Here is a 17,994-nt window from a genome sequence, read left to right as displayed (position 1 = left end):
GGAAGAACTGGATATCAATAGCCAAAAGAATGAAAGAGGACCCCATCTTACACCTTACACAAAAATTAAGTCAATATTCATCAAATACATAAATATAAGAACTAGCACCATAAAGCTTGTAGAAGAGAATGTAGGGAAACATCTTCAAGACCCAGTAATAGGAGGTAGCTTCCTAAACTTCACACCCAAACCACAAGCAACAAAAGAAAAAAATAGACAAATGGGAATTCCTCAAAATCAAATGCTTCTGCACCTCAAAAGATTTTGTCAAAAAGGTGAAGAGGCAGCCAACTCAATGGGAGAAAATATTTGGAAATCACTTATAGGACAAAGGTTTGATATCTTGTATATACAAAGAAATCATACAACTCAACAACAAAAGAACAACAATCCAATTATAAGATGGGCTAAAGATATGACTAGGTATTTTTCTGAGGAGCAAATACAGATGGCTCAAAAGCACATGGAGAGATACTCATTTTCCTTGACCATAAGGGAAATACAATGAGATATCACTTCACACTTATAGGAATGGCTGCTATTAAATGAACAGGAAACTATAAATGTTGGAGAGGATGTAGAGAAGTTGGGACACTATGCACTGCTGGTGGGAATGTCTAATGGAGTAGCCACTATGAAAGACTATTTGGCGGTTCCTTAGGAAACTAAATATCGAGTTGCCCTATGACCCAGCAATAGCACTTCTTGGTATATACCCAGAAGAGCTGAAAGCAATGACACGAACAGACATTTGCACACTGATGTTCATAGCAGTATTACTTACAATCACCGAAAGATGGAAACAATCCAAATGCCCATCAACAGATGAGTGAATTAACAAAATGTGGTATATACATATATTGAATATTATGTAGCAGTAAGATGAAATGATGTCCTGAAGCACATGACAAGATGGAGGAGCCTTGAGGACATAATGCTGCATGAAATAAGCCAGACACAAAAGGATATATACTGTATGATTTCACTTTTATGACTAGCATAAAGGTATAATCACAGTCTTATAATACAAATATAAGGAACATAGAAATACATAGAAGCTAGAGATGGGTGAATGGCTAGCTAATGAGGTTGAACTCCAATGTAAGGGAATAGATAGGAGTGAAGGTGGTTCTCTATAAGTAATGTTACCATACTGAGGATGAACAACATTGAAAGGGGTTGTACAGATCTATATGTTCCAATGTTTAACACTAGAAATATAAATAAGTTCTTGCAAGAATTACTTCAAACATATGATTGTTGTACAAAGAGTGTTTTAAGTCCAGAGTAAAGGGAAAAATCTGCTATTGCATGCTCTGGGCTATGTTTAACAGGAAAACATCAGCAGTACCACAGCAACAGCAGAGGTAAATAATGGGGGTAGGGATAAGAGCTAAGAGGTTTAGATTTCTTATTTGGTGAGGGTGGGTTTATGGGTTTTCGTTCTCTTGGGAGCAATGAAATTATCTAAAATTGAGAATGTTGATGGACTGTGGACTTTGGTCTCTATACATGATGCCTGATGAATGCAGGTGGCTGAAGGATGCACCGAGAAGGAACTAGATTAGCAAATGATGGTGTATATTTGTGAACGAAGGTTGTGCTGCTACAAAAAGGAACAAACTCATGAGGCATGCAATGATGTGAATGAACACATTTGATAAGGTAAAATAAACCAGAAACAAAAGAACAACGATGGTACGGTCTCCTTTAGAAAATGCTTATAAGAAAACAGAGGACCTAGATTATAAGCTTTCATAGCAGATGCATTAAATCTGGAGTGGAGATTATTATTTCTGGATTTTAAGAGGCTGAGATACGTGTGTGTGTGCGTATACACACGCACACACACACATATATATATAACCTGATATCTAGAGATAAATATCAAAATATTTATATCTATAAATAGCAAAGCTGATCAGGTTGGGGCCAAAGTAATTCAGAACACAGAAGTAAGACAGACAATGTCTTTATTTTCAAACCATGAATTCTCTTTGAGACCAAAGGAAGAAAGTTTTATTTGGTCTGGAACTGAAATTTTCTGTAGCACATAATCTAACTCAACCTATCTGTATAGCTCATTTGAACAACTGAAACACAGGGAGCCAAGAATAAGAAAATGGTCCTTTAATCCTGTATAGATTATTATAATGCCTGAATACATCCTATAATACATTAAGCAGATAATCAAAAACTATTGGCAAAGTCCCTTGAGGGATGGGAGAAAGAATATGGAACTATTAAACCTTAGCATCAAGGAATCCCCTGATACTGTGTCGAACTTTAGGGGCACTGAAATAAATAGGCCATGCCCTCGATCCTGAGGCTTAATCTTGTGAATCTTATGTAGGTAGCGGAGAAGCTTAGCCTACCTAAAGGTATGCCTAAGAGTTACCTCTTGAGGACCTCTTTTGTTTCTCAGATGTGGCCTCAGTCTCTCTAAGCCCAACTCTGCAAGTGAAATCATTGCCCTCCCTGCTACGTGGGACATGACATCCAGGGTTGAAAGTCTCCCTGGCAACATGGGAGATGACTCCCAGGGATGAATCTGGCCCTGGCACTGTGGGATCAACAATTCCATCCTGACCAAGAGGAGGAAAAGAAATGTAACAAATAAAGTATCAGTGGCAGAGGGAGTTCAAATAGAGTTGAGAGGCTGCTCTGGAGATTGCTCTTATGCAAGCTTCAGTTTAGACCTTGCTACCTATCAAAACCCACCAACCCCCAACCAGGACCATTCCCGCCAATTCTAAAGAACACCTAGGACAATATATAAGATTCCACAATGTTCCATGCACTAAGGTAACTTTCCAGAAGCCTACAACCTCCAGAACGGTCCCTTGCCAAGATTAGTCCTGTATCTTAGAAGGCTTAGCCTCTCCAGAACATCAGATAGTTCCATCTCCCTACCCTGTATTAGTGACAGACCCTTCCAATATGAAAAGTTTAGAATGGCCATAGCCCAAACACCCCTAAAGAGAGGGATGGAAAGATCAAGGGTGATGGTGGAGTTATACAGTGAAGATAGGATTTAACAAATGAATATGAATGCTGAATCATTAAATTGATATCTCTTTTAGTCTCCAGTATCTTAAAACAGCTAGAAGTAAAAGCCTAAAATTGTGGTATTGTAAGCCATGTCAAACTCTGAAATATGTTCTACAACTAATTGTAGCGTTGTGCTTTGAAATTTATTGCTTTTTTTGTATATGTTATTTTTCACCAAAAAAGAAGGAAAAAAAGTCAATTATGATGATAAAAGATATTTAAGTCTTCTAGCCTCCTATATCCTGGAGCAACCAGCAGGAAAAATCTGAGAGGATCGTATGGTAGCCCATGACAAACTCTGGGATCTGTCTTGTAACTACTTGTTGAAGAGTGCTTTGAAAACTATTGCTTTTTTATTTCTTTGCTTTGTGTATATATTATATATGCAATAGGAAAAGTTAAAAAAAATCAATGGAATAAAATTAGGCAAGCCAGAAGAGAGGTATAGGATGATTTGGTTGTTGTCTTCTTTTTTTTTTTGAATAATGAAAATATCTAAAATTGATTGTGATAATGAGGCAGAACTATGTGATGATACTGTGAACCACTGATTGTACATTTTGGATGAATTCTATGGTATGCGAATATGTCTCAATAAAACTTTCAAAAAATAGGCAACTGAATAGAAAAGTAGGCAAAAGTTTTGACCAGGCACTTGACAAAAGAGGATATCAAAATAGCCAATAAAATTTGAAAAGTTGCTGGAACCTCAATGATCATCAGGGAAATGCATATTAAAATCACAGTGGAATACTACTACACACCCACCAGAACAATTAAAAATAAAAAAGAGTGACAATGCCTCTGCTGGGGAATTGCAAAACCACTGGATCTTTCATAACATTACTGGTGGAAATGAAGATTGGTGCAAATGCACAACAATTTTAATCCTTGATACAGAATATATGTATGTACATATGTACATATATGTGGTACCAAAAGACACACTCACAGAAGCAGAATTCATAATAGCAAAGAACTGGCTATTATATAAAAGCTTATCAGTAATATAATGGATAAATAAATTGTGGTACACATAAGCAGAAGAATATTATGCAGGAATATAAATGTAAGAACTGCTGCTGACACAATGTGGTTGATCTCACTAATGTATTGTTGAATAAAAGAGTCAGACACAAAAGATTACATACTGTATGATCTCATTTATTTGTAGTTCAAAATAGTCAAAAATCAATCTGTGATTCTAAAATCATTCTACAGTTAACATTCAGGAGGAGGTAAAGAGTAGTGGCTAGAAAGGGTTAAGAGAAAGTTTTTTGCAGTTTTGGTAATATTCTATTTCTTGACCTGGGTAGTATTATCAGAGTGAGTCAAATTCCGACAATTCATTGAGTGATATTATGATTTGTGCACATTTTTGCTTATGTGTTGTGGTAGTTAGATTCATTTGTCAACTTGGCCAGGTGAAGGTACCTAGCTCTGTTGCTGTGGTCATGAGCCAATGGTACGTGAACCTCATCTGTTGCTGATTTATAGCTGCAGTTGGCTAGGAGGTGTGCCTGCTGCAATGACTGATGTTTGACTTAATTGCCTGGTGCTTAAATGAGAGAGCACAATGTAGCACAGCCCAAACAGCTCAGCATACCTCATCTCAGCACCTGCAGCTCAGTCTAGGCCTTTGGAGATGCAGAAAGGAATCACCCCAGGGAAAGTTGTTGGAACCCAGAGGCCTGGAGAGAAGGTCAGCAGAGATGACCCCGAGCCTTCCCAAGTAAGAAAGAACCTCAGATGAAAGTTAGCTGCCTTTCCTCTGAAGAGCTAATGAAATAAATCCCCTTTTCTTAAAAGCCAATCCATCTCTGGTGTGTTGCATTCCAGCAGCTAGCAAACTAGAACAGTGTTATACTTGAATAAAAATGTTTTTAAAAACCAGATTTGCAAAACAGTATAACATATTTTTCAAAATATATGGGTTATGTAAAAATGAACAGAGGACAGGTGAATTAGAAAGATAGGCATTTAATATACTAAAATGAATGCCTACAGGAGGGAGGGAGTGGAAGCAGGGATGATGGTAGAAGAGGGGGAAACTTTTGCAATTTTGCTTATTTTAATTTCCTTTTATCTGTAAACCTACTTCCATTCCTCATTTTGTGTTTTTCTGAACTTCTGTTCTTTTTTAGCTAGTGTTAATCTTATAAAAATTGTTTGCCTTTCTTTTTTCTGCAAATACTTATTTCTTCATTTTTTTCCTTTCCATGTCATGATTCCCTCCAATGTATTCTTCACACTGCCATAAGAGTTATCTTTCTAAACTACAAATCCAATCAAAAGTACTTCAATGGTTCACCATGTCATACAAGAGAAATCAAGCTTTTCACAAAATGTGACAGACATATCTTGAAAACCTGACACATATATTAAATTATTTATCGATTCAGATCTTATTGGCCAATGCTGTTGAGTTGCTTTTTTTAATCACAGTCCACAAGTCATGATGCTTTTTTCCTCCATGAGTTTGCATACACAGCTTTCAACTGGAATGTCTGATGGAGTCAGAAACATACTACCACTGTTATGGCAAGAGATAACTTCTTGCTATGTGCTTTTTCTACCAGGAAAGCTACAGGGATTTATTCAGGCACCAAAGATTTACAGTTTTTTAAAGAGAAGTCTGGGATAAGGTATGAGTAAAGAATACTCCCTTGATTTAAAACAGGATTAAAATCCTGTTAGGATACAGGTTCAGCTGCTGTGATCCAACATAATAGTGACCTAAATAAGTTAGAAGCTTTTTTTCACTCTTATGGATAAATCTGTGTAGACAATGTAGGGTTAGAATAAGAGCTCTACAGTTATCAGGGTCCAGGCCTTTCTCTCTTAATGCCCCGCATTCTTCACCTAAGACTTCCTTCTTGTGAACTAAGATAACTGCTCCAGCTCTCATCATCATGTCTACATGCCAGTCACCAGGCAGAAAAAAATGGTCAAGAGCAGGGCCTTCTCCTTTCACTTAAGGGCAGGATCCAGAAGTTTCAATGCAATTTCCAGCACCTAGATCAGTGATTTTCAATCATTGTTGATGTTTCCCCTCAAGGAACATAGGGCTATATTTAGAGGTATTTTGGGTCGTTACATCTTGGGATCTAGATAGTAGAGGACAGATGCTGCAAAACATCTTTCAATGCACAAGGCAGCCCACCAGATCAAAGAATTATCTGGAAAACTGTATATCCATATGTAAAAGAAGGAAGTCACCCTCTTCCCCTACAAGGTATAAATAATTAACTTAAATGGATTAAAGGAGAGCTACAGGACTCAGTCTTTCCACCAAAAGAACTATTAAACAGGAAGGACCTGTCTGAAACAAATATTTCGAAACTCTGCAGGCCAGAAGAACACTGTGCAGTATTCAGGGAAGAGTGGAAGCAAGAAGCTAATAAATTACAGTAAAAATCAGTAAATTGCTCTCTATACACAGTGGCTACTGGTGCCCATCACACACTCTTGTGGCAGGTCACTGTGGGATCCAGCCCCTAGCCAGCTTGCTGGTGACAGAAAGGACCTTAAAATTCTTTTCCCCCAAAACAAGGGTGTTTGGCTAATCACTGATGATAGCTTTTCATTAGCAAATTTGGATAACCGGGGCCAATTACGAGGGAAAACATTGTTTTACCCCGCCTTGAACAAAAGAAGCAACAGCCATTGTTTCAACCCTCCCTGGACAGGGGCAGCAGCAATGGAGATTTAAAGATTTCTGCACTTCCTCAGGCCTGCAGGGAACCATTAGTTGAAGGCCTACATTTTCTGGGCAGACCAGGAAAGCTCAGCTTTGGGGAGTCATCAGAGAAGCTCTTGGTGCCCTTCCTGATCCTCTCCCCAGGGCACTTTGGCACCAGTCTGCACCCCCTTTGTGTGTTCCTGGCCCAGTGTTGACTTGGTAAAGTCCTCAGCAGCATGCCACTCTTGACAATTTGCCCTCCAGGCAAAAGCAGTTTGAGGAAAGGAAAGAAGTTGTAAGAAACTATAGAGGCAGAGAGTCTGGGGCAGAGGCCTGGCCCAGCACAGGGAGATCTGTCTCTTGGGAAACAAAAGGGATAAACAAAATCCCTATAAATGGGAATACCAAAACAACCAAAAAGCAAAAGCCCAGGACAAGACAAAGGTGCAGAAAGACAGGGCAAACCCTTTATGCTGCATTCGCTTTCAGTAGACCTTTCTGAAAGGAGGGCCGAAGCTCAAGAAAATTGATTTGGTCTTAGTGTCAGTTGTTTACAAAATCAAGAAGGAGACATCTCAGGGACCAAATCCCAGAATTAACATTTTTTAATATTAAGATGTACAGTGTGCAACAAAAGAGTACATGATAACAAAGAAATAGGAAATGATGGCCTATCCAAAGAAAGAGGGTAAACAAAAAGAACACACCAAGAAAGAAGACAAAAATATGGAAATATTGAACAAAGCCTTTAAAAAAATGACATACAAAATGCTCGAGGAGATGAAGGAAAATACAGAGAAAGAGCTAAAGGATATCAGTAAAACAATGAATGAATAACATGAGAGTATAAGTAAAGAGATAGAAATTTGAAAAAGGAACCAACAATGACTGCTAGAGTTGAAGACAATAATAACTGACATGAAAAATGTCCAGGAGGGTTTCAAGAGCAGATTGGAGTGGACAGAAAAAAATCAGTGAATTCAAAGACAAGACACTTGAAATGAGTCAGGATGAGGAGCAGAAAGATAAAAGAAATATTAAGTACAAAATAGCCTAAAACACCTTTGGCAATATCAACATTATGGGAGTCACAGGAGAATAAAGAGAGAAAGGGACAGAAGGACTATTCAAAGAAATAATGACAGAGAACTTCCCAAACTTAGCAAAAGATGTGAATATGTACAGCCAAAAAGTTCAAACAAGATAAATTGAAGAAACGCACCCCATATATTGATCACATTATTGAATGCAAAGGACAAGAAGAGAGACCTGAAAACAGCAAGAGAAAATCTTCAAGGTAGTTCTAATTAGATTGAGTGCTAATTTCTCATCAGAAACATGGAAGCAAGAAGGGAGTGGGTTGATATACTTAGAGTGCTGAAAGAAAAGAACTGCTAGCCAAAAATTTTATACCCAGCAAGACCCTCTTTCAAAAATAAGAAAGAGATTAAGACATTCTCCAATAAACAAAACCAAAAGGAGTTCATTACCACTAGATGTACCTTATAAGAAATGCTAAAGGGAGTTCTTCAAATTGAGAGGTAAGAACACTGCAGGGTGGTTTAAAGTGGCTTGAAGAAACAAACAACTGTAGCAAAGATAACCATGTGGATAATTATAAATGCTAGTATTCTTGTAGTGTATTGTTTGGTGTGTAATTCCAGTTATTACTTCTCACAGGTATCAAAATGTAAATGCATAAAAGGTAATAATATATTGAGGTTTGGGGACATAAACTGTACAAAGATCTAAAGTGGTAACAAATATAGAAATGGTGAGGGCACGATGGGGTGTAAAAAGTATATATACATACTATTGATATTAAATCAGTATCAAAGCAAATATGATTGTTATAGATTTAGGATGCTAAATTTTAACTGATGGTAACCACAAGGAAAATAGGTGAAAATTTATTTATTCAGATATAAATGAGAAGGCATTTTTTTGACAAAATACCAAATAAATATAAAAGTAGGAATTCACAGAAGTGAGGAGCAAAATGGCAGAAGAAAGTCCTGTATTATCAGTGGTGACTTTAAATATAAATGGATTAAACTCTTCAGTCAAAAGGCAGAGAGTCCCAAAATATATTCAGCAAATACTGACAAATTTGAGGGAAGATTCTACACTGTAGTAGAAGATTCTACATTGTAGTTAGCACAACACTCCCCATAATTGATGGAATATGTAGTTAGAAGAAAAATAAGGAAATACAGGACTTGAATGATATTCTAACCCAACTGGACCTAACAGACATATATGGGACATGTGCTGAAAAAAAACAGAATACATATTCTTCATGAGTGCAAATGGATCATTCTGTAATATAGACCATATGTTGGATCCCAAAACACATCTCAATAAATTTAAAAAATACTGAAATCATACAATGTATATTCTCCAGCTACAACAGAATGAAACTAAAAATCAATAACAGAGGGAGAAGTGGAAAACTCAAAAATATGTGAAAATTAAACAACGTACTATTAGTCAACCAACATTAAAGAGGAACTCAAAAGTGATATTAGGAATTATCTTCAAGTTAATGAAAATGAAAATAAAACATACCCAAATGTATGGGCTGCAGTGAAGGCAATGCTGAAAGGGAAATTTATAGCTCTAAATGCTTTCATTAAAGAAGAGAAAGATTTAAAATCAGAGACCTAATCTCAAAAGCAGAAGAACAAGAAAAAAGAAAAGTATACTAAACCAAAAGCTAGCATAAGGAAGAAAATAACAAAGATTAGAGTGGAGATAAATGAAAAAAAAATAGGATCAACAAAACCAAAAGTCAGTTATTTGAAAAGATGAACAAAATTGGCAAACCCTTAGTTAGCCTGACCAAAATTATATAAAAAAAGAGGGAGGATTCAAATTTTAAAAATTAGAAATGAAAAGGAGACATTACCACTGACCCAGCTGAAATCAAAAGGATTATAAGTACACACTATGATCAATTGTCTACCAATAAATTAGATAACCTAGATAAAAGGGACAAACTCTTATAAATAAACTACCTACATTGACTCAAGAAGAAATAGAAGATCTCAAAAGAAAAAAACCAATTACTAATAAAGAGATTAAATCTATAATCAAAATCCTCCCTACAAAGAAAAGCCCAAGACCAGATGGCTTCACAGAGGAAATCTACCAAAGATTCCAAGAAGGCAAAACTCCAATTCTGCTCAAAGTCATCCCAAAAAATTGATAAATCCCTGGTATGCAAGGTTGGTTCAACATAAGAAAATCAATTAATGTGATGTACCACATAAACAGAATGAACAGGAAAAGCACACAATGATCGCAATCAATTCAGAAAAGGCATTTGACAAAATCCAGCACCATTTCTTGATAAAAATACTTAGAACACTAGGTATAGAATTCCTCAATATGATAAAGAGCATGTATGAAAAGCTGATGGCTAATATCCTACTTAATGGTAAAAGACTGAAACCCTTCCCTCTAAGATCAAGAACAAGAGAAGCATGCCCACTGTCACTTCTATTAGTCAACACTATGCTAGGAGTTCTTGCCAGAGCAATTAGGCAAGAAAAGAAATAAGAGCCATCCAAACTGGAAAGAGAAAAGTAAAACCTTCCTTATTTGTGGATGACATGATCCTATATGCAAAAAAGTCCTGAAAAATCCAGAACAACCTCCTGGAGCTAATAAAAGGATTCAGCAAAGTGGCAGGATATAATACTAACAACACCCTAAAGTCTCTAGTGTTTCTATATACAAGTAATGAAGAATCAGAAGAAGAAATCAATAAAAAGTTCCACTGACAATAGCAACTAAAGGAATCAATAGCTAGGAATAAATCTGTTTTGGTTTGCTAAGGCTGGTATATATTGGAATGCAATATATCACAAATAGATTGGCTTTTACAAAGGAGATTTAATAGGTTACAATTTTACAGTTCTAAGACCATGAAAATGTCCAAATTAAGGCATCCAGAGAGAGGTATCTTGACTCTGAAAAAGGCTGATGGCATCTAGGGCCATGGGAAGGCACATGGCAATGTCTGTTGGCCCTTCTCTCCAAAATTTCTCTGGGATTCTCTGTGTTCTTGCTTGTTCCTTCTGGGGCATTTCTTTCTCTGAGCTCTCTCCAAAATGCCTTTGCCTTTTATCCTCTGTTAAAGGTTGCCAATAAAGATGATTAAGACCTGCCTTGAATTGAGTGGGTCACATCTCCATGGAAGCAACCTAGTCAAAACATCCCATTCACAACAGTTCTGCCCCCTACAAGAATGGATGAAAAGAGCATAGTCTTTTCTTGGGTACATAACAGATTCAAACCAGCACAAAATCTGACCAAGGACATAAAGGATTTGTACACAGAAAACTGAAAAAATTGCTAAAAGAAATCAAAGAAGACCAAAATAAATTGGAGGTCATTCTGTGTTTGTGTATTGGAAGATTACATATCATTAAATGTCAGCCCTTACCATGCCAGTTTGAAACTGTTGTGTACCCCAGAAAAGCCATGTTCTATAATCCTGATTTAATATTGTAGGGTAGGGTCTTTTTTATTAAGTTGTTTCCATAGAAATGTGACCCACCCAGTTGTGGGTAGGACCTTTTGATTAAGTGGTTTCCTTGGAGATGTGTCTCCTCCCATTCAATGTAGGGTCACTCACTGGAGACCTTTAAAAAGGAACCATTTTGGAAAAAGCTCCATTGCTGACAGAAGTGACAGAGCTATCACAGCCAACAAGAGATCTAGACATTTGGAGATGCAGAATGAAAATGCTCATGGGGAAGCTGTTTGAAACCAGAGGGCAAAGGACCAGAAAACACCAGACACATGTCTTACCAGCTGACAGAGGTGTTCTGGACCAATCAGCCTTTCTTGAGTCAAGGTAACTTGAGAGCTCAGAAAACAACCCTCATATTTATGACTAACATATTTTTGACAAGGACAAAGACTACTCAATTTGTAAAGAATGATCTCTTGAGCAAATGGTGCTAGGAAAACTGGATCTCCATTTGCAAAAAAAAAAAAAAAGAAAAGAAAAAGGACCCCTCCCTTTCACCATTTACAGAAATAAACTAAAAATGGATCAAAGACCTAAATATAAAAGTTAAAACAATCAAACTCCTAGAAGAAAACATAGGGAAGCATCTTCAAGACCTTGAGTTAGGGAATAATTTCTTAGACATTACACCCAAAGCACAAGCAATAAAAGAAAAAATAGATAAATAGGATTTCATTAAAATTAAAAACTTTATGGCTCAAAGGACTTTATCATGAAAGTAAAATGACAACTTACACAATGGGAGAAAATATTTGGAAATCACATATCTGATAAAGAATTAATATCCAGAAAACATAAAGAAATCCCTCAACTTATCAATAAGAAAAGAAACAAACCAATTAAAAAGTGGGCAAAACTATGTTTAACAGGAAAACATCAACAGTACCACAGCAATACCAGGAGTAAATAATTGGGGGAGGGACAAAAGTTAAGGGGATGTTTGGATTTTCTATTCACTGAGGGTGTATTTATTGGTTACTTTTTCTTGGGAACAATGAAATTGTCTAAAATTGAGAGTGTTGATGGACTGTTGACTTTGGACATTAGACATCCTGCCCAATGGATGGAGGTGGCTGAAGGATACACTGAGAAGTAGAATGGCAAACAGTGGTATATACATATGATCGAATATTGTGGTGCTACAGAAAGGAATGAAGTTGTGAGGCATGCAACATTTTAATGAACCTGTGGGACATTTGGTGAGGCAAGATATCTTATGGTCTCATTTAGAAAATGATTATAAAAATTAGGGCCTAGATTATAAGCTTTTACAGGAGTCATGTTTAATCCATAGCAGTAATTGTTATTTCTAGATTTTGAGACACTGTGCTATATATGTGTAACATGGTATTTAGAGATAAGAATGAAGCCAATGGAATTAAGGTAATTCAGAATTCAGGGGTAAGGAAGACGTGGTCTGTATTTTAGAACTTCACCTACTCTATGAGAACAAAGGAAGAAAGGTTTATTTTATCCAGAGCCTAAATTTTCTGTGGCACATAGTCCAGCGCAACCTGTCTTGTAGATCACTTAAACAATCCAAACACAGGGAGCCCAGAATGGGAATGAGGGCCTATAATCCTGTATGGTTTTGTGTAATGACTGGATATATCCCAAAGTATGTTAAGCCGATAATCAAAAAGTATTGGCAAAGTCCCTTGAGGGATGGGAGAAAAAATATGGAACTATTAAACTTTACCACCGGGGAAACCCCTGATACTGTGTCAAACATTAGAGACACCCAAATCAATAGGCCAAGCCCTTGATCTTGAGGCTTGCTCTTGTGAAGCTTATTTATGTAGTGAAGAAGTTTAGCCTACTTATAGTTATGCCTAAGACTTACTTCCAGAGGATCTCTTTTGTTGCTCAGTTGTGGCTTCTCTCTCTCTAAATCCCACTTCTGCAAGTGAAATCATTACTCTTCCCCATATGTGAGACATGAATCCAGGGTTGAGAGTCTTCCTGGCAACGTGGAATATGACTCCCATGGATGAGTCTGCCCTGGAATTTGACTCCCATGGATGAGTCTGGCCCTGGCTCCGTGGGGTCAGCAATCCCATCCTGACCAAAAAGGGGAAAATAAGTGTAACAAATAATGTATCAGTGGCTGAGAGAGTTCAGATAGAGTTGAGAGGCTACTCCTACTCAAGCTTCAGCTAGACATTGCTACCTACCCTATTTTGCCAAACCCCAACAAAAACCATTCCTGCCAATCCTAAAGAACACCTAGGGCTTTTGCTGAGATTCTACAAAGTTTCCATGATGTAGCACTACTTTCCAGAAATCTACAACCTCCAGATGGATTCCTAGGCCAGATAAGTCCTGAAGTGCAGAGGGGCCAGCCTCTCAAGAACATCTAGTTCCATCCCCCATCCCATATTATCAACAGCCCCTTCCAGCATGAAAGAATTAGAATGGGCATGGCCCAAATAACCCTAAAGAGTGGGAGAAAGATCAAAGGAGATGGTGGAGTTATATAGAGAAGGTAGAGTTTGACAAATGAGTATGATTGCTGAATCATTATATTGATATTTCTTTTATTCTCCAGTGTCTTGGAACAGCTAGTAGTAAAAACCTAAAATTGTAAAATTGTAACCCATATCAAACTCCAAAATCTGTTCTACAACTAATTATTGCAGTGTGCTTTTAAATTTATTCCTTTTTTGGTATATATTTTATTTTTCACAAAAAAAGAAAAAAAGTGGATTGTGATGATGAATGCACACCTATATGATGATATCAGGACCCAATGATTGTACACTTTGGATGATTACATAGTATGTGAGTATATATCAATAAAATTGCATTAAAATATAAAACAAGATAGGAGGGTGAAATAATGATTTTTGGAAGGAGTAGGATGATATACATGATATAATTACATGTACATACAAGATATAATTAAATAATACATGATATAATTATACATACATGATATAATTAAATAATAGCAAGTCTGTATACCCCACAGATTGCTTGAGACTATGTAAAATGATGAAAACAATCTAGAGATTAAAAAGATTTAAAGGAATCTCTTTGACTTAATCTTGTTTGTGGAATTTGGCCCAAGGCAATAATTGAAAAAAAGTACTGTTCATTAAATGCTGTCCTAACCTTTATTAGTGTAATTTATAAAAGTTTTATTCTATGTGTTACAAAACCTAAATGATAATTTATGGATCAAGCCACTGGGGGATCATTGGCGGGTCTCAGTCTTTATGCATAAGGGAGAGAGGGAAATTGTCTTCCTATCACTGCTTCTTTGTAAGTCATACAGGCTATCCCTGCCTGGCTCCTTGACCTCTCTAACCTCATCTTCCACTGGTACCATCGTGCACTTTCTGCCTTAGAAACACTGGATAGGTTACAAATCCAGTTGCCTGCACACAAATCACTTGGTTCATTTACAGGACAGCTCAAAGGTTTACTCTTATCAGTACTGGTTCTGCATTCTTACCAGAAGACAAATCCAAGAGACAAAGAGTATGGATTGTCATTTTTGTAGCATCTGATTTCTAGATAATTTTTACTAGATATTCTTTTCTCCATTCATCCCAAACAAATCACCCAGGGTAAAAACAGTGATGCTTTTCAGGCCTCAGACATATTTGTTCTTCATCCTGACAATGTACAGGTTTTCAAACAAGTAGGGTAATCCTTACACGTAGGCTGTAGTGGTGACAAGAAAGCCAGGAATTTGTGTTAAGGGCATATAGAAGATCCTAACTTGCTCAAAAGGCAATTTGGTGCAGTTGTAAAATCACAGACTGCCACCAGGCTTCCTGGGTTTGCTTCCCAGCTTTGCCACCTACTCGTTGTAGAATCTTAAGTAACTTTCTGTACCTCAATGTTGTTCTTGTTAGAATAGGGATAATAGAAGTATATACTCCATCGAGTGTTATGAAGATTAAAGAAGTTTTTATATACAAAGTGCTTAGTATGGCTCCTAATCCAAGGTAAATGCTGCATGAGTGTTAGCTACTCTACTGCAGGAAAAACTGAGCCTTCTTAGAAGTCAAAGACCAGGAGAGTTCAGATGGACTTTAGGTGAAGATCTGAGTTGCTTTTTCTCCACAGGTGGCATGGAACTTCAGGAAGCTCAGAAAAATTTCTGCTCAGAATTTTTCTGTTGGTTTGTGTTTTCCATAATTCTTGAAGATTTTGTCAACTCTAGTTCCTGACACTATCCTGTTGACTTTCTGAACAACGTTTTGAGTTAAAGATTATACCTCTTTGTGTCTTCCCATCTTCTGGTTTTCATGGCAAACAACTTAGGGATGCATTTGACCACATTCTTGCTTTGACCATGGTATTTTGACCATGGTGTTTTTTACATAAATCATGAAACTTTAATGAGATAATAACTATCCAGATCTAAACAGATAAATAAAAGTATAGACGTGGGTGTGAGCAAAACATGATAGTAAAATGATATGGTGGAGAGTTGTAGAAATGTAATCTTGAGGCAATGATTATATCAGTTCTTCATATCATCCAAGATTGTTCCTCAGCCTTGATCAATAGCTCATCTTATCTGGCCTAGCTCAAAACATCTTCTTCCAGGTTAGAGTTTTTTACTGGGTTACCTTTGGCTTTACGGCCATAACTTCATAAACAAGTGAACAAGTGGTGACAGTGGAATGAAAATGAATAGATTTGAGAATTCCTTGAAAGAATATACCTGGAAGGACTTCATAGTAGTTGAATAGATTTAGGTAATGAAGATGGTGGTCGTTGGTGAAATTGTTATCACAACCAACTGAAGTTGATTTGGAATGTAAAGTGAGCCAATATTGGCACATACTGTATTTGAAGTGACAGAATGTCCAAATACGTAGATATGCTTTTTATGTAGGTGGAAGCATGGTCCTGGAGTGAAAAAACAAGATGAGATCAGGATAGGGATGGTTGTAAAACCAATGAGTAACAATAAGTTTTTCACAAAAGAATCACTAAATTCTAGGATAGCCCAGGGCATGTTCGTGGGGGGTATGGTGGGAAGAGAGAAACAAAGAACTGGTGATCAGAAGTAGGAGATCCTAGTACAGGAGAAACAAAGAACTGGTGATCAGAAGTAGGAGATCCTAGGTGATTAATCATAGAGAAGCTGTGGAGACAGAGTTCAGAGTGGGACACAGGCAATTGTGTCTAATACAGCATAGAGGTTACATGACACAAAGGAAAACTAGTCATTGGATGTGGCGATAGAGGAGTTCTTGGCAATATAAGAATAAGTATTAAAGTAAGGAGAGCTATCTAGGACAGATAGAAATGACTTGTATAGATGACTCAAGAAGTTTTACAATGAAGAGATGGGTTGAGCACACACAAGGTGTTCAACATATCCTTTCTACTTTAAAAGGATTCTGTATTAATATGAGGATTCTTCAATTAAAATTCAAGATTAATACCAAAGTAGTAAAGAAAGATGATGAAGTTATTTTAGCGAATATGTTTATTGAGCAATCTTATTATTCAGCACTCAATAATTAAGCAAAAAAAAAAAAAATCTGTCTTCCATCTAGCTAACATTTATCCTTTACAACAAAATGATCAGATGGTACACCTGAAAATGCTAACAAAATATCTTATATTGCATCACTCTTATGTGTATATTATTATTCTTCAAAAGGATAATATAAAACAAACAATGTAGACTTTTATTGAGTTAGAATTTTAGGCTTTGGCTTTCAACTGCCTCTTTCTGACTAACAAGTTCATGAAATTTCATAGTACAAATGAATAGTACAATATTTATGTCAAAAAGTAGCATTATGATCATTTGTGAGGTATGTGAGAAGTAATATATTATTAAGAAAAGTTAAAATACCCATGTTTAATCCCAGATGACTGCTTTGCAGAAATTGATTCTAAAGTTGATTCTAAAGCTGATTCTAAAATTCATACGGAAATCTAAGGGACCCAGAATAGCCAAACAATCTAAAACAATCTTGAAAACCAAATTTGGAAGATTCATGATTCCTGTTTTAAAACTTACTGTAAAGCTATAGTAACCAAGGTTGTATGGTACTGGTAGGATAACATATATGTCACTGGAATAGAATCCAGAGTCCAGAAATTAAACCCTCAGACTTATGTTCAATTGATTTTCAACAAGGTGACAAGACAATTCACTGGGGAAAGAATAATTTTTTCAATAGATGGTGCTGGGACAACTGGATAACCATATGAAAAAAAATAAATTTGGAACCTATCTTACACCATATACAAAAAATAAAAAGTTAACTCAAAAGAGTTCAAAGAAACTCTTAGAAGAAAACATAGGTCTAAATCTTCCTGTCCTAGATTTAGCAAAGGTTTATGAGATATGATACTAAGAGCACAAGAAATCAAAGAAAAAAGAGAGAAACTGGATACCACGAAACTAAAAACTTCTGTTTTTCAGAGGACACCATCAAGAAAGTGAAATGACAACTCCCAGAACGGGAGCAAATTTATGCCAATTATATATCTGATAAGGAACTTATATCTAGAATATGGGAAAAACTATTCCAACTCTTTAAGAAAAAGACAAATACTATTAAAAATGGGCAAAGGATTTGAATAGACACTTCTTCTTCAGAAGAAGAAAGATCTCAACAACATTCTAGAAAATAGAAAGTGAACAAAAATATGTAACCAGATGAGATAACAAAGGAAAACACCATTTAGAATATGGTCCGAAGGGCCATCGCATAGCCAGGAGGAAGAAGATCTGTCT

At 36.5% G+C, this 17,994-nt stretch overlaps 1 long non-coding RNA gene across 1 annotated transcript in view; it reads right to left on the bottom strand.

Moving 5' to 3' along the window:
• Positions 1–13,241, bottom strand: part of LOC143644708 (uncharacterized) — a 47,757-nt gene extending 34,516 nt beyond the window's left edge. Inside the window, exon 1 of the long non-coding RNA XR_013156825.1 lies at positions 13,117–13,241. This is a non-coding gene — a long non-coding RNA (uncharacterized LOC143644708). The remainder of the gene's footprint in view (positions 1–13,116) is intronic.
• Positions 13,242–17,994: the final 4,753 nt, after the last annotated feature.

This window comes from Tamandua tetradactyla, chromosome 8 (genome assembly GCF_023851605.1).
Source record: "Tamandua tetradactyla isolate mTamTet1 chromosome 8, mTamTet1.pri, whole genome shotgun sequence".
Classification (NCBI taxonomy): Eukaryota; Metazoa; Chordata; class Mammalia; order Pilosa; family Myrmecophagidae; genus Tamandua; species Tamandua tetradactyla.
This window is presented reverse-complemented; position numbering and strand designations above follow the sequence as displayed.